Source organism: Enhydra lutris, unplaced genomic scaffold (genome assembly GCF_002288905.1).
Source record: "Enhydra lutris kenyoni isolate GAN:26980312 unplaced genomic scaffold, ASM228890v2 scaffoldscaffold15, whole genome shotgun sequence".
NCBI classification, from domain to species: domain Eukaryota; kingdom Metazoa; phylum Chordata; class Mammalia; order Carnivora; family Mustelidae; genus Enhydra; species Enhydra lutris.
In genome coordinates this window covers 18266699-18285828 of record NW_019154099.1, presented here as the reverse complement: position 1 = coordinate 18285828, position 19130 = coordinate 18266699, and positions in this window count along the sequence as shown.

The window sequence follows — 19130 nt, the reverse complement described above, 5'->3', positions numbered from 1 at the left end:
CCTTTGCCCCTCCCACCAAGTGAAGACACAGCAGGAAGTGGGCAATCCGTAATTGGAAGAGGCCTTCACCAGAGCCTGACCAAGCTGGGACCCTGATCTTGGATGTTCAGTCTCTAGAAAGAAATGTCTGTTGTTTATAAGCCATGTGGGCTCTGATATTTTGTTACAGCAGCCCAAACAGATTAAGACATGGTGTCAGAAACAAAAGGTAACTCTTTGATTTTAGGCTGAATCTACTCCCTTTCTCTACAGAAAGACCTAGAATCACACTGTTATAGCTCGAAGATGTGTTAAAATCATCTAGTCCAGAATAGCCTAATTATAGATGAAGAAACTGAAATCTGAACATTAAATGATTTAACAAGTGTTTGATTAACTTAACAAACATTACTGAATCCTTTTTTTGCAGGCAATAACAGGAATACAAAAACAAATAACACAGAACTGACCTTGTAGGATATCTAGTTGCTAGATGAACTGGTATTACAATCCAGAACTCCTAGGTTTTGTTCCAAAGTCTTATCTGCCACTCCACACTAGGAGAAAAGTTCTTAAGTTTAACACACAGAAGAATTTCCCAGGGAGCTGTTAAAATGCAGATTCCAGAGCTCTGCTGCTGGAGACTCTAATTCGGTGTGCAAGGTCCATGAATTTCCATGTTAACAAGCAACTCAGGTGACTGAAATGCAAATTGTTCTGTCCTAGAATTTAAAAGCACAGCTCTGTTTTAGAGGGGGTCCTGCCCTCTGATCTCAAGGACAGAGAGAAGCAGAGCATCTGTGTCATTTGGCTCCCGTCTTATCATCACAAGATTTGCAGGGCTTCACAAATGTGTGCCACCATTGCAAAAATACATGTTTAGGGGCCATTCAGGCGTCTCTGCTTTTCTAAAACTTATATTTTTCTGGGGTTATTTTGGAGTTTCCTGTGGAGTCCTGCAGATCATCCCCTTATTCTGAGATTTCCTGATGATATTAGTTCTTGAGAATTGTGTTTCAATTATCTTCTACCTCTCAGTAAACAGAAACTGGCACACCTAGGACCTATAAGGCAGGCATAGTATATTGGAATGATTACATGTTCATTCTTCCATTTTTGCAACACATGTTTATAAAATATGAAATGATATGAGAGAAATATTTATAGCAATACTGATTTCTTTTGATGCTCCTTTTCTAACTCATAGCAAGGCCTAATGTCTTGAGATTTAAGTGGGTCTGGTTAAACTGTAAGAAACAGACTGCCAAGCAGGTACCAGAGGCATGGCAAAACATTTCTCAGATGATAAAATGGTAGAATTTGGGTACCAACATGCCTCTTCTTCAGTCTCACGGGAAGAACTGTCCCTTATTTCTAGTCTGTTCTGACCAACAGCCCTCTTCCACATGGACTAAGACCAATAAGTTTTGTTCCCTCTTCCATGAGAGGCAAGGAGAAACTTTGTTCTCTCATTTAGAGTGAGCAGTACATGTATTTTCTGGATTTTCTAAAATATGCACAAGCCACTTACTACTTCTATATTTGTTTTAAAATGCTGTTAATCTGCAATTAGCTTGCCTTTATCCTTAGCATAGGTAAGAGTTTAAAGCTGATCAATTGATACTTAAAATGAGATTAACTTTCCAATAATAGCATTTAATTGAGAAAACTAATCAGGTGTCTGACTACATGTTAGTACTTCCTTAAAGAAGGACACTATTTAATTTGGTGATATAATTTCCTTACATTTCTTTTTTAATTTTAAAGATTTGTTTACTTATTTATGAGAGAGAGAGCACTTGTGTGTTGGGGTGGGGATGGGTAGTGGGAGAATCTCTAGCAGACTCCCTCTTAGCACAGAGCCCAATGAGGGGCTGGATCCCACAACTCTGAGATCATGACCTGAGCCGAAATCAAGTCAGACAGACACCTGACTGACTGAACCACCCAAGTGCCCCCATAATCTCCTTACTTTTATAAAGAAAATAAACTGTGACACTATGTTCTTGTGTCTGTGCTGTAAACTGGAATAAGTTAAAAAGCAGTATTGAAGGAATCATAATCAAGTATTTTTCCACCTAAAACTGACTTCTCCCAGAACCACTGTCTATACTATTTTTCCCTTAACATTTGCACCAATCTTTATCGATGACCTCACATGAGCATATACACAGCACATCTTTTGATGCTCATTCATTGATGAGCATGATGAAATCATCTATTTTGAGTTGCTGCCTGGGCATTTCACAGTTTGACAACCCTGCTCACACCCAGAGTCTAGACCTTTGGAAAAGGATCCCACCTTAGGATCCTTGCTACAAGTTGCCTCTTTGCTTTTCCTGAGGTATGTTTTAAAATAACTGCACAGTGATGAACTACCTACAAAAAGTTAGTGACCTCTGTCCCAATCACCCCAGAAACTGGTAGATGCTGGATACTCAACAAAGACTTCTACTTCTTAGACATTCTCAGATCCAGATCCAGAGGACTGATGCCTAAATATATATATTATAATACTGCATGACAAATGCTATCAGAATTATGAATAGATCTATGAGACCCCCCAAAAAACCAGAGTAACTCACCATTTCTGGAAGAGCTGAAGGAAGCCTTATAGAGATTGTTCTCAAATGTAACTCCACATTAGCATCACCTGGGAAGTTCTGGAAACAAATGTTACGCATGCTTCAGCCCAGGCCAATTAAAGCAGAGTCTCTGCAGGTGGGCCTCAGCGCTGATAAATTTAAAAATCTGTCTAGGTAATTATAATATGCATCTAGTGTTAAGAACCACTTCTTTAAAGGAAATGGCAAATAAACTTAAAATGAAGGATGAGGTGCAAACCTATGTATTTAAGAAAGGTCAAGTTAAATTACCTACCAGTAAATGAGAATGTTTTGTTAGTTTTCCCTTTCCAAGTTCTTCATGTTATTTTACTAATTCCTGATTAGTTCATTTGAAATGCAGCAGAATCCTCATATTTCTTGACTTGAATAATTATTTAGGAGTAGTTGTCAGACACATAAAACATTACTTATCGTTTTGAGCATAAAATAGAACTAAAGTGAAAGAGAACAAAAGATTTAGAAAACAGATTTTTCCAACGTCAGGAGGTAAGTACTGTTCTTATGTGTTTATTCAGGATTTGGTTTAAAACATCTGGAACAAACTATCAACATTCCTAACATTCAGTTGACAACAATTCAACAACATTCAGGTGACACAATTAATTTAAAAGCTATAACATGGTTTATATAGCTAATGTTTCTTATAAATGAAGTTTGATGCTAATGATAAGTAATCATTGGCATCTGCTATATTGAAACTGTTTATTGGTAACATCTCACTCCAAGAGTTCCATGAGACCCCACACATCTCACAGCTGACCTAATTATTTACCTTCCAGTGCTCACCACATGACCAACTTGCTCAAATAAAAGTTGTTTTATTCTGCAATAATACTGCTATCTACATTTCATCCCCTCCAAAATCTGGGCCTATCAAAATTCCACCTGTTTGGCAAATTCCAGAGGAATACCAGTGGTCATCAACTAGAAGTCATATGCTTATATTTTGAATTCTTTTTGGGGGGAGTGGTGGGGGACACAGAGAATCTTATGCAGGCTCCACGCTGTGCAGGGCTCCATCTCATTCTCTGAGATCATGATCTGAGCTAACATCAAGAGTCAGACACTTAACCAACTAAGTCACCCAGGTGCCCCTTATATTTTGAGCTCTTATACAACTTGTTTTTGTAATCAAATGTGATTGTCATATGACTTTTTTTTTTAAGATTTTTTTTTTTAATTTATTTATTTGACACACAGAGAGAGATCACAAGTAGGCAGAGAGGCAGGCAGAGAGAGAGGAAGAAGCAGGCTCCCTGCTGAGCAGTGAGCCCGATGCGGGGCTCGATCCCAGGACCCTGGGATCATGACCTGAGCCAAAGGCAGAGGCTTTAACCCACTGAGCCACCCAGGCGCCCTTTTTTTAAGATTTTAAAAATATTTTATTTATTTATTTGACAGACAGGCAGGCAGAGGGAGAGAGGGGGAAGCAGGCTCCCCGTGGAGCAAAGAGCTCAATGCGGGGCTCGATCCCAGGACCCCGGGATCATGACCTGAGCTGAAGGCAGAGGCTTTAACTCACTGAGCCCCCCAGGTGCCCCTGCCATATGACTTCTTATCCTGTGTTCCAGATATAATCTCTTTCAGGTGCCAATTCTTGGGGAGAGAGGAAAAAGAATAAGCAAAGGAGCTACAAAGTTTTGAGAGGCTAATATGTGTGGAGATCTGAACATGTTTGTTACTTCACTAAATCTTAAACTCAATATAAATATGTACATATTTTATGGATTAAAAAGAACTGAAATGATGAGCAACTTGCCCACATTCACACAACTAGAAGACAGGAAGAGTCATGTTTCAAATTTTCAATGTCCCTGATTGTGAAGTCCATGAACTTTTTACTGCTTCATATTGGAGTGTATTTTGTATAGAATTTAATTCCCATACTACTTCATTTATTCAAATGAGCTGATTTATTGAACATTCTCAACTCTGTAGTATACAAGATTTAAATTCATTTTTAAAATTTCTTTCCAACCAACTATATTCAACTATGTTATGCCTAATCTTTTTTTTTTTTTTCCTTCTTCTTCTTTTTCCTTCTAATACTATCATGAGAAAATCTTGCTGGTTTCAGGTCATTTTTGGGTACTTAACCATAACAATCTAATCCAATTAAGAACTTAAATTACATGTAGTTGCTGACTTTTCCCTTTGCATTGTCTACCTACTAAAAAGACAACCAATGAAGAGCAGGTAAGCTACCACATAAAAAGACAGAGAACATCCAAATGAGGAATGAGATGCCAGTGTCCTTTTCTTGTCTGCACCCCAGGTACATACAAGTAGGTTCATACAAGTAGGGTGAGAGATTTGCCAGTTACCATAAACTCCATCCTCTCTATAACATCTGCCTTCAGCAATTCCTTTTTTTTTTTAAGATTTTATTTATTTATTTGACATACAGAAATCACAAGTAGGCAGAGAGCCAGGCAGAGAGAGAGGGGGAGGCAGGCTCCCTGTTAAGCAGAGAGCCAGATGCGGGGCTCCATCCCAGGACCCTGGAATCATGACCTGAGCCGAAGGCAGAGGCTTTAACACACTGAGCCACCCAGGTACCCCAGCAATTCCTCTGGTTTATTGTAACTTGCCTGTATAGACTGCAAGAGAGAGGAAGGCCTGGGACTGAAGAGGTAGCAGGACTACATGGCCACTTTATTTAGAGGCTTGGAGAAGGCACCTCTCCATCAGAAATGTTTTCAGGTATCAGCTTCTTTCCTTTAAGTAGCCAGTTCTGAGGTCTCTACTATCTTCCATGCAATGATATTTACTGAGAGGCAGCTATTCCATATTGTATAACCCCATTATCCTCAAACTGCGGGCACAACAGTGAATGAGAGGCTGCATATGGTGTCTTGCACATAGTGAATAATCAATACATATGTATTGAAGAATAGGAACATACATAAACATAATAATCATGAATAAAGCTGTTGAACTGAGAGATATATTGTTTCATCATAATCTATACAAGCTGTATTAGTAGAAAAAAGAAGAAACAGTGTAGGCACTGGATACAGACCCTGGATAAATCAAACATAATCATATTGCTGCAACCATAGCAAAACCAACTGAAAGAGATACAGGGAGAGATTGATGAACAGTGTTGAGTAATACGGGATTGAGGACCAAAGATAATATTTGGTGGAGAGGATGCAACTGAAAACATTGGATGTTGGGGAGGAAGTTTTGGGCTTAAGTTCCCTTGAATGCCAGAATAAAACAGGTCATGTCTTTAATTTATTGTTATGTGTCCCACATGTGAGAAATGGAAGTCCTGGTCTCTGCCCTGTCCTCTCAAAATATTTCTGGAATTAAGAACAACTTACATGAAACAGTTAGCAAACAAATCACTAAGAACAGCATGGAATGCAGGAACAGTTGAAAAGCTACAGCGTATATGTGCTTCAAGGGAGTGAGGATGGAATGACCATGGAGAACCAGAGTAATCAGTAGGATTCTTGGAGGCTTTGAATAGTTCCAGGGAGAATGATGCACACAGGCCTTCATGATTTAAGGTTTCAGTGGGGGCAGACTTTCTAGTGAAAAAGAAAAATATGAGGAAGGGAAAGGCATGCTGGAGATTTCAGATATGAGAGTGCAGCATGATTTTGAATTCTGCAACATGACTGTACATTTGTAAAAGTGAACCTCAGAACTTCTAGAAAGTATGCAATACCAAATTGAAACTCTAAGATATGTTTTCATATCTTTCAGTGTTTACATGTAAAGGGAAAGTAAATCCATTTTCTTTTCTCCCTCTTTCTCTTTTTAATTTTTTTTTCATTCTCTTCTTATTTTTCTTGTCTTACATTTCCCCCTTATTCATTCATTAAATGCATACGTTCTGTGCAGCTACTATATAACAGGTGCCAGAAATAAAGCAATGAGCAAATAGTTTATATTCTACTGGAAGGAGTAAAAAATTACTTTTGTCAGTGATAACTCATTTAAAGATAAAGTGAGATAGGATAGAAAATGGCCCAGGGTGGAGGCCTTAGCAAAATTTTAAATATGCATACAGTATTTTTAACAGTAGGCACTATATTATACTGTCTATCTTTAGGACAATTTAATCTGGTATAACTGAAACTTCACATACATTTTTGAAAGAAATATCTTAGGAAGGAAAAGACAATAATCCCTACAAAGGGCTTGTTGTAACTTATTTTGAATTCTATTTTGGTTTGGTGCCCTTTGGGTTTTGTACCATAACAATATTCAAAGTGGGTGACAGATGTCTTCTCTCTAATGTGGGAACAGAGTGATTGTGGTGGGGGGAGTAGTAAGTAGACTACTCTATTTGCAAGAATACTCCAAGGCAGATCAGTTCTAGGAAAGAGAACATACAGAGGTTGAAAACTGAAAATGGTATTCCCTTAAATAAATTTGGTACAGTGCACCTCTTAGAAAGATTTTGCATGCCCTCAGAAGCACATGTACCCCATCTTAAAAAGTTTTTTAATTATAATAAAGCATATATAGTAACAGTTACCATTTTAACCATTGGTAAATGTACACTTCAGTGACATTAAGTACATTTACACTGCTATGCAATCATCACAACCCTACAACTACAGAACTTTCTTCATCCCCCCAAAATTGAAACTCTGTACCTATTCAACAATAACTCTCCATTCCCCTTGCTCCTCATCTCTGGCAACCACCGCTCTACCTTCTGGCTCTATGGATCTGACTACTTTCGATACCTCATGTAAAATATATACATATACTGTGTAAGTCTTGACCTCTTTCCTGAGGTAAAGCCTGGTGCTCCACACAAAAAAACAGTTCTAAATAGTATGGATCATGCTTCCACACTACTGTTCTCAGTATGTACTCCAGAATCTTAATTCCTGTTGTCAAAACATAAGAAACGTGTGGAAAATTCTTCACCCATTCATGCTAGTAAGCTATTTTTACAAATGATTAGATAAAACTTATCTGCAAGTCACATTTCAAACCTAAGTTCTCATCTCGTGGATTTTCCTTTCTCATTTTGCACCATCTCAGTGGATACTAAGAATCACTTAATACAGAGCAGATGTTCTGCTCACTCAGTTCTAAATTATCCATCTATTTTAAAGTTGCAAAGGAGGATTTAAAATATGCTAGTAAAGGAATTTTCTCTTTCTTTTTAAAAGATTTTGTTCTTAAGTAATCTCTACACCCAATGTGGGGCTCAAACCTACAATGCTGAGATCAAGAGTTGCATGCTCCACTGACTGAGCCAGCCAAATGCCCCAAGGGTTTTTCATAAGGAAAAAAAGAAAGGAAGGAAGGAAGGAAGGAAGGGCGGGCTAAAACAAGAAAAGATTTCTCCTCTCATGCACTTTCTAGAATTTTCTTTCCCTTCTTTTTACCCCCTTTTACGTAAAAACACTACTATTTCAGTATGATCCAGTAAGGCTCAGTCACTTACTGCCAAATTTATGATTCTGTAATTATTTCTCATTTATTATTTACAGCCTACCTTCATTATGCACAAAGCTCACAAACAGAAAATGGATATGGCCAGAGTTTTAAATAGCGCCAAAGGAATGAGTGGCACTTGAAAAACACTTGACTACTTAATTTATATTAACAATCTGAAATTACAGGGATATGAAATTCAACAAAAATTCTCTATGCCAGTGTTTCCTTTTTCTCACATTTTGAATAGAGGCAAAATAAAGTAGACATACTATATAAATACTATATTTACTTAATTTTATGATCTGTTAAAGGTATGACAGGTTTTTGAGAAATAACAGCTTCCCAAACACTATGCTGTGTATGCATACACATACAAAACGTTCTTTACCATTTTAATAGCACAGCTTTATACACAAAATTATAGGTCACTTTTTCTTTTATACTCAGTATTCAAGTCTGACTCAAAGCTTCTTCACACTCAGAATCAATTCTCCTGAACAGTGTTGCCATTAGCAATAATGCACATCATGCCAGGGACATACTGCTATTCACAACCACTATTAGTCATTTTGACTTCTTTACCAATTTTAGAACTCATAATACCATTTTGAAGCATTTTGAAGAGTACAGCATTTTCATAATAGTTTTCTTTTTGGTCAAGTTCATAGTTTCCCTTTCTTACATGCTTTTTAAAAATAAGTATATAGCTAGAATTCAAAAGTTTTAAGGAACTTCTGTCAATTGCATTTAAGGCCTGATTGATACTCTTTCACTATACATACATCAATTATACCATCTTCTCTAGGCTTTATAACTTCTCAGTCTATTCAGAGTGATTTTGGAAAATCTTTTTAACAAGGGTGTGAAAATGTCAAAATGTGTGTGGCTTAGCATTAAGAAAAATTTCCATGATGTCAACCAATAATCCAAAATGGGGGCAGAGGACCTGAATAGACATTTTTCCAAAGAAGACATATAAATGGCCAACAAGGCACATGAAAAGGTATTTAACATTACTAATCATCAAGGAGATGCATGTCAAAACCACAATGAGGTATCACCTCATACTTGCTACAATAGTGGTTATCAGAAAGAGAAGAAATATCCAGGGTAGATGAGGACATGGAGAAAAGGGAACCCCTGTACACTGCTGGTGGGAATGTAAATTGGTATAGTCACCATGGAAAACAGTATGGAGTTTTTTGTTTTTTTTTTTTTTAATTAAAAATAGAACTACCATATGAAAATTCCACACCTGGGTCCTTATCCAAAATAAAATGAAAACACTAATTTGAAAAGATTTATGTACCTCTATGTTCATTGAGCATTATTTACAATAGCCAAGATATGGAAACAATCCAAGTGTCCAATGATGGATGAATGGATAGAAAGATGTGGAATATATATAAGGACACACACATACTATTCAGCCATAAAAAAGAATGGAATCTTGCTGTGACATGAATGCAACTTGAGGTCATTATGCTAAATGAAGTAAGTCAGAGAAAGACAAATACCATGAATTCACTCATATGTGGAATCTAAAAATACAAAACAAAATAAACAAATAAAACGAATAAAGAAAGCTCATAGATACAGAGAATAGGTTACCAGTTGCCAAAGGAAAAGCGAGGTGGGAGGTGGGCAAAAGGAATGAAGGAAGTTAAAAAGCATAGACTTCCAGTTATAAATAAATCATGGGGATGTAACATACAGCATGGTGACTCTAGTTAATAATACTATAGTGCGTATTTGAAAGTTGCTGAGAGTAAATCTTAAAAGTTTCATCACAAGAAAAATTTTGTAACTATGTATGGTGATGGATGGTAGACTTATTACAGTCATCATTTTGGAGTGTATACAAATTTCAAACCATTATGTTGTACACCTGAAACGAATCTAGTGTTATATGTCAATTATACCTGATCAAAAAAGAAAAAAAGACAAAGACAAATAAGAACATTCTGGAGATAGGTAGTGGTGATGTTGCACAGCAATGTGAATGTACTTAGTGTCACTGAACTATATGCTTAAAAATAATCAAAGTGGTAACTGGTATATTATACATATTTTACTATAATAAAAATGTTGAAAATTTTTAAAAATTAAATATTCAGTCACAATAATTAAAACATTTCAAGAAGTTTCCATGAATTACGGATATAGAAATATGATAACCATGAGCTTGATTGTAAGATATAGATTAAGCTGGGATACTAGATAATAAAAGCATAATGCTATAATCAGAAGCAAGATATCTGAACAGTAACATCCAAAATTTGAAGGTATTTATACATTTTTTCTAACAATTTTCGATATCATGCAACAAATTTAATAAAACTTTAATAAGTTTCACTGCATTTAGTAGTAAATGTTTAGAAACATCTTTTTAGTCTTAGTAGAAAACAAAAATCCACATATTATTGAAGTAGTACTTGGTTTTCCTTTAGTGGCTAAAAAAGAATTTTTTTTTAAATTTACATGGTAAATATGATTACCACTGAACTACATGCATTGCTCAAGAAATATCTGTGGAAAAAAATGCTGAATATTTGAAGAAATATTTATACAAACAAAATACATAGTTGAAAAGTATAAACATGTCAATAATGAAACATAATAATCATTAATCTTTTGTGAATTATTGAAGGAAATATGTACATACCATGGAAGATATTTTCTCAAGTAACAATCTAAAGTTAACCACTGGTGTAGTTGCTGCTATGATTAGGATATTTTTACAGATTCAGGGGTAGGATATCAAATACATTTATTTAACACATCATTCGTAAGCAAGTTCTTGTAGCAAAAACGTTAAGGTCAGTTGGAGCACATGATGTTATAGATTATTTTTTTTAAGATTTTATTTACTTATTTGACAGAGATCACAAGTAGGCAGAGAGGCAGGCAGAGAGAGAGGAGGAAACAGGCTCCCCACTGAGCAGAGAGCCCGACGTGGTGCTCGATCCCAGGACTGTGGGATCATGACCTGAGCTGAAGGCAGAGGCTCTAACTCACTGAGCCACCCAGGCGCCCCATTATAGATTATTTTTAATGTAGCTAAAACTACATAAAGAAGACCTTGAAATGTATTAAAATCTTAAAATATATTGTAATGGGTGACATCTTTTGTACCACACAGAATTTCCTGGTTATCTATGGTAAAAAAAATTTAAAGCTTTTATTTAATTTTAGCATGAGTTACACATTTTTCTTTTACTAAAGAAAAAAAGAAAAAAGTAAATAAAGCCATTATTCAAAATTATTGACATTTTTAATTAATGACAAGTGGTTGGTTCTCTGTCATATCATACCTAATAAGTATTTTTGAGTAAATGAACTCAGTTAAAAGTCTCTATGATAAAGATGACCTTCTAGTAATGATTAAGAAAATAATTGTTTTCAAATAATCTCAACTTATGGAAAGAAAAATATTAAAAATGGCTATCTGAATTTCTTTTCTAGTTTAGAAAGTATGATAATTGCTTGTAAATCTCTTATATCTGGAGTGTAAAGATAAAAAAGTGGGGGGTAGAGAGCCATTTTCTCATCTTCAAAAGGATTTTTGTTAGGAATAAACAAGTTAATACAATTCTATACGCACTTAATAAGTGATGACAATTATTATTTTATTATCTTTACCACAATTATTTTATATATTTTTTACCTTGACTTTAAGGCAACAGAGTTTCAAACTTTTCAATTATATGTCTACATATTCTACATATTATAATTAGCATCCCCTTAATTGGTAGAACAACACTATCATTCTAGTACTATCCAGTACTATCTCGATGTTTCAGTGGCAATATACTGCTTATTCTTTCAGAATTAGCTCACCCTTGCTTATTATTTAATGCCAGGGAATTACCTGACCATATTTTTTTCTATTAGCATTATCTTTCATTATTTTTGGGTATGAATCCTTTGGTTGTACCAGACTGTTTCTTTTTTCACCAAATATACATATCATGGCCATATTTTCATATTGTTTTCCCAATATAAATGATTGTCTTGCCTCATAACACTTATCCAAATCTAATCCATTTTTCTAGGTCCGGATTAAATTAGCTCCCACTGCAAAATACAGATCTTTTTCTCTGAACTCCTTTTATTATTCCTATGCCACAAAATGTAATTGGTTTCTTCATTCTTATTGACATAACTATACCAGGTTTTAAGTGTTAGAAAGAATGTTTATGTTTTAAATTTTCCCATAGAGATATGATCTCACGTCTTCTAATTCTGTGGTATTTAATTTAATTCTTAAAAATTAATTTTAACGATTGTTGAAAGGATAACAAGGAAGAACTATAAACAGTGAACATTAAAAAATGTATTCTTAGACTGTTACTGTCTTATGTAATTCAGAAATAAGAGAATCCTTTTATTTAAGAATATCTAATGCTGAAATACTTTACCAGAAATAAGAAAACTCATAAATTAATTAGGAAACTTTTTTCATTTTTTGGAGCAATCACTATGAAATGCTTTATATAATTAATGTGTTTTAAATATATTTTATTTAAAATAATTAAACTTTTAAATAACTTAAAAAAGAACAAGCCTTTCATGAGATTCATAGTTTTCTTCTTAAATCTCTTTCTGAGAAATCATGACATTGCATATTTTACATAGGTGTATAGCATAAACTCACTAAGAGAATGTCAGAAATGATTCTGTAACTATACTGATTTTCTCTTTCGACTTGAATAGGATTTTAAGCCATCTGAGAATCTTTGATTGTGAATATTAAAACTCATTCAATATCTCTCTAATTCATGTTTGAGCACAAATAAGCTTTATATGATGGCATGAATATTTTTCATAAAATATGAATTTTATGAATTTTGCACTGAATTAAAAAATTCAGGTTAAACTCATTTTGACCTTTGTTATGTTAAAACAGTCAATCATACTTTTGAAAGGGCATAATTTATGTAAGATACTACTTCTTCAAGGCATAACCCATTCTTGATATTGTTAACAACTGTGAACTAAGAAGATGCATTCTCTAAATGATACATGGAGAGGTAATTTTTTTTTTAAAGACTTTATTTATTTATTTGACAGACAGAAATCACAAGTAGGCAGAGAGGCAGGCACAGAGAGAGGGGGAGTCAGTCTCCCTGCCGAGCAGAGAGCCCGATGCGGGGACCCTGGGATCATGACCTGAGCTGATGGCAGAAGCTTTAACCCACTGAAAGCCACCCAGGAGCCCCGAGAGGTAATCTTTCTAAGGAAGGTACTTGTTTAAGAATATGCCATTAGTTGTATATTGCTTTTTAAATTATAAAATGCCTTCTCACTATTCTTATTTGATATTCACACAATCCTAAGTGAGAATAAATTAATTAAATCAACTTTTTCTTTAAGGGGTCACTAATGTGAAACCTTGTTCTATACACTTTCACCTCCATTAATTCATTTAATATTAATAAAAATTCTGTCATGTGTGTATATTTAGTATGGTAATGACAAGGCCCAGAAATTCTGTTGATAGGTCTCAGAAGATATGACAGATAGTGGCAAAGTCAACATTCATACCAATTTTTTTTTTTTTTACTTAAGAATGTGTTTTGGTTTGAAACAGATATGGCAGATATCATCCTCATTTTATTAATGATGAGTTGAGATCTAAGCAAATTACATTTTGGCCCCAAATCAAAATAGAATGTAGCTATTTGAAAACTTGAAATCAAGTTGCAATGCAAAGGTTTTCCCATGGTTCTCTATTGGCTCACCATAACGATGAACTATGACACACATACAGACATAACCACGGTGAGATGCAGCGGCCAATATACCATGAGCAGATGAGAGAGAACAAGAAAGACTGGAAAGGCAGAAAGAAACCAAAACATAAATAATTCATTGCCTCTTCTGCTTTGATGAATTGCCTTTTCCACTCTTACTTGTTTAGACAAAATTAAACACCCCATAAATTGGAAATGAACTTAACACCACCCCACACACAGACACGCATGTGCATGAACTCCTACACATAATGCATATGCCACACTAACCTGTTATAGGCAAGAGCAAATGCTTCAGAAGGCCTGATGAGCCCCGCTAGACACCCCCACAGCTACTACCTGTGTCCCTTGTGTCCCTTGAGGACTAAAGCACAGTCTGCTTCTTTAGCTGTGAGGCTAAATCTTATCTTTCCATTTCCCTGAAAATAGATATCTATCATCTAAAGATTTAGCCATTTCAAATTCTTCAGTGTATTTCAGTTTGCATGGTCTCATTATATACATAGATATACCCAGAGTAACTAGCAATAGACTACATTTTTCATTTCGAAGTTCACATTTTTTCCTTAACAAAAGGACATTTATACTTAAAGAGACTTCATTCTTAAATCCCTCATAGAATTGCCTGACCATTCCTTCAGCCCAGATTGTCATGGATATATTCCAAGTTCTCCACTAATGTATTTTTTTTATTTATCTTCTCTTAACTTTTCCTAGCTATATTAATTAGAATACTGGTTTTGCTCCTATAGCAAAGTACAAAATAGTTCTGGCTTTAAAAAAGATACAAATGGAGATTTCTTTCCTATAATAGACTGAGGATAAATGGTGGCTTCATGGTGTCAGAAGACCGTATTCTTCCCACGTAGGTGCTGTGACATTCTCAGCGCCTGGTTTTCATCCTGTGGGCTATGGAGGCTGCTCGAGCTTCTGTTATATATCTGCAGGCAAGGAAGAAGGGGATGCAAAATAAAACTACTCCTCTGGGAGGGGACCATCAGGCGGGGTCAGCAGAATGTGCTCTCTCTGCGTCCATCTCTTTATATATTTAGAAGCACAATTAATTATTTGATACTTATTTTGCTTACAGAAACCTTGCTAAGCCTTCATATTAACTCGATTATTTTCTTGGATTTGTCATATAAGCATGTAACACTGATGACCGTATGTTTTTCTTCAACTTTTTTTTTCTTACCTCCACGTCCATACTGAGACCTCCTCCAGCATAATGTTAAATAGAAGTAGTGATAGCAGACAATTTCTCTAGTTCCTGACCTCAAAGAGAAAGATTTTAAGTTATCAGTGCAGCAGGTAATTCACAGATACCCTTCATCAGATTGAGGAGGTTTTCTTTGATTTCTTGGATAACCCAAGTTGTTAATTATATAGAGTACTTTTATATATAGCTGCATTCATTCCTCTAGTATTTTAATTTAGGATGTATATATCAGTGTTCATAAATGTGTTTATTTTTTTAATTTAAATTCAACCAGCCAACATATAGCACATCATTAGTTTCAGCTGTAGTGTTCGATAATTTATCAGTTGCATATAACACCCAGTCATAAATGCGTTTGTTCTGTAATTTTTCATTACGGTACCACTGCCAGATTTTGAAATGCAGTTTTTGCAAGCCTCATAAAAGAAATTCAGGATTATTTTTTCCAAACTCCCTCCAGTAAAGTTTGGTAAACTTAGGTATGCTTTTTTTTTTTAATGCTTTGTAGAAGTCTTCATGAAAGCCATTTACTCTTACTGTATATCTAAGTCTGCAGCATCTCCAGTTACTTCTGACTTGCTTCTCATTGCCTTCTCTTTTCCACTAGATGAATCTTGCCAGAAGTTTGCCGATTTTGACTTCTCAAAGAAACAACTTTTGACATTGTTGATCCTCTCTGTTGTTTATTTGTGTTCTATTTTATTAATTTCTATCCTTAATTATTGTATTCCTTCAATTGTTTGTCTTTTGGGGGAAGGCGAATGTTCTTTTGCTAGCATCTTGAGACAGCTATTATAATCTATGCCTTTGAAGCTGAGGATCTTCCTCTATGTTCTTTTTTTAACCTACATTCCAAGGCACCATTTTTATCATTCAGACCAAAACAGTTTAAAATCTCCCTTATGATTTCTTCCATAAACCATAAGTTATTTAGAAGTATATTTCTTTTTTTAGGTTTTTACTTTGATATAATTTCAAAAGTATATTAAAATTGTGTGAATGGGATGAAGAACCGTATAAATCTGGTATCTGTTAGCCAGATTCAACAGGTGTTAACTTTTCCCTATTTGTTTATCATCACATGATTCTCTTTCTGTACATGCCTACATCTTCATACATTTTATTTTTTTCCGAACCATTTGCCCTTTGAAATGAAATTGCAGACATGACACATTATCCTGAAATACTTCAATATGTGTTTTCCAAGAATAGGGACATTCTCTTATATAACTACTATACAATTATTATAATCAGGAAATCCAATTTGGATACAATACTGCTATGTAATTTACATTCAGTACTTGAAATTTGCCACTTATCCCAATGATGTCCTCTACTACATTTCTTTTTTCTCTAGATAATGCACCATATTTAATTGTTTGGAATTAAATTTTTCTTTCTTTTTTTTTTCTAAGCATTAGGTGGTTATTTATTGATTCTTTCTGAGAAAATGTCACAAATGTAAGTAAACTTGTAAACAGTTATATTTTAGAAATCAGCCAAAGGAGATCAAATATTATCCTGTCTTGTATAGCTGCAGTGGGCTGTATCAGAGAGAAGGAAAACACAAGTTACTATTGTAGTTTTGCTTAAGGTAATGCAAAGGGATTGTTTTTTTTTTGAAATGGCCATTATGTGGGAAGAAACCTAACCAGGACAACACAGACCAAGTGTGATTTCTATATGGTCCTGTTTGATTACTGTTTTATGACTGGACAACATGACCCACTGCTGGGTAATGACATTAGCTTCATGGGTCACAGCTAGTATTTTGTTATAAAATATAATAAAGCAGAAAATATTAGAGGATATAACATGCAATAAGGGAAAATACTCTCTTCAAATTTTTATTTTTGTATGTGAGTGTGAGTCAGATTATGGCACAAAATATACCTACTTTGCCTTCACGGTCCTCAGAGTCTAAGAAGCTAGGTTAGATCATCCCAGTCCCAGTAGCATAGCTTATATGATATCCTGAATTTTTCCAAGAAAAAAAAATATGTAACTTGCATTCCTTTTGGGAGCAAGCATAAAAAACCTTTTTTCATCTATTTAATGGCTTTTTTCAGTATAGAGATTTTTTAAACTCATGAAATATCAAGAAACAAGTAAAATATTAGGAATGCAATTTCAATAACCTATACTTGAATTTCAATAAAATATACTGGTTTCCATTGAGATATGAGTAACAACTTTATCTTAATGGCCCCTTGTAATAGATCCTGAAAGGATACTACTGTGGTTATATTCTTAGAATCTGGAAAGGTACCTCCTGCCCCTGTCACATGCATCATTGTTAGCCTTCTGCCCCACAGTAGGATCTTACAGAACCTATCTTGGCTTACGATGCCCAGCTCCTGCTGCTGGTGGCCCATTTGGTTCTGCCTGGACAATGCATGATCTTAGTTGCAGGTGGCTTCACGATGGCAGTGCTGTTAATCCAATCAGGAAGGCCTGCACACGAGGATGGCCCACTCCTAACAGGCCATCCTCACAGCTGCTGCCACTAGCTGAATTCTTCCCCAGTTCTATTCCCCCACTGAGTTTCCCTCCTGCCCTTTTCCCTAACCGACCAGACCCCACCATCCCACAGCACAATGATAGGAAATAACTCCCTAGAAAGGCCTAGAACTATATTTCTTTATTCCCAAATACAGACGGCCCCAACTTATAAAGGTCTGAATTATAATTTTTTGATTTTATGATGGTGTGAAAGTGATACACATTCAGTAGAAACTATACTTGATAGTGTGAATTTTGATCTTTTCTCAGGCTAGCAGTCTGAGGTAAGAAAGATACTTTCTCCCAATGCTCAATAGTCAGCTATGTGATCATGAAGGTCAATGACTGATACGCTCACAACCATTCTGGTTTTCACTGTTAGTAAATATTCAAGTTAACAAATTACACGAGATACTCAATACTTTATTATAAAATAGGCTTTGTGTTAGATGATCTTGCCCAACCATAGGCTAATGTGAGTGTTTCAAGCACATTTAAGGTAAGCTAGGCTAAGTAATGATGCTCCATAGGTTAGGTGTATTGAATTCAACTTAAAGATATTTTCAACTTATGATGGATTTATGGGGTGAGGTATAACCTATAACCTCATTGTCAGTTGAGGAAGATATGTATATGCAGATTTTTGTAATTGTCTTTAAACCAATTCTGTAGCTTGAGAGTTCCATGGCCAGGTAGTCCTTGCATACAAGGGTATATCAATCCAAGTGAAAGCCTAACTCTGCCCCAACATTTACAACAATAAGTATGTTTCCCTTCCTTTTTTTTTTTTTTTTTCTTTAGTTATTTTGCTCAGTCCTAAAGCAGCCTTTTCTAGAGCTGGGGATGATGGTTGTGGTTCTTGTCAACCCTTACCCAAGGGAGGGTGGCCCTTTATGGTGTCAGCATCATGGAAAAGTTTCAGGCTTAGTTTTTAAAAGAGATGTCTTTGGGTCCAGGAAGATTTCTACCTACCCCAACAGTCTAGCCCCTGGACTCCACCTAGATGAATCCAAATTCTGAAATCAAGTATACAAAATATGCAAATATGCTATGGAAAAATAAAAATTGATGCTCTGACATTTTGTCTATCACTCCTGGGATCAGAAAAGGATTTGCACTGGAGGAAGTTGGAACAAATAAAATAAGCATAATTCTTGTGTGACATTTGTCCACGAAAGGAAGCAGCAAACTGACTGAAAGATCAATGGTATAGAGTTTAGGGAAACATGTCATTTTAAGATCAGAGCAATTTAAACTTATTCTTACTTGATATTCTATTTCCAAATTTAATTATTTATTTTAAAGTATCTGAGTTCAGGATTTGATTTGGTTGGTCATTTGGTATTTGCTGTTGTTTTTAAAGTGGCTATCTGTGAAAACATGTTTGTGTGGTCAGTATAACACATCTCAGCAAATCAAATCCAAGAACCATATCTTAATGGTACTAAGTGTTCATTATTGAAAAGTTCTTATTTTTCAAAACTTATTTTTGGATTCTAAAGTGGAAAGGTGGAAAACATAAATTTCTAACTTGTATGTTCTATCCTCTACTAAAATACGTAGAAAATTTTCACCCTTTCCAAGTGTTCCTTTTGTCTTACTATCAATCTATCACCTCTTTATCTGTCTACA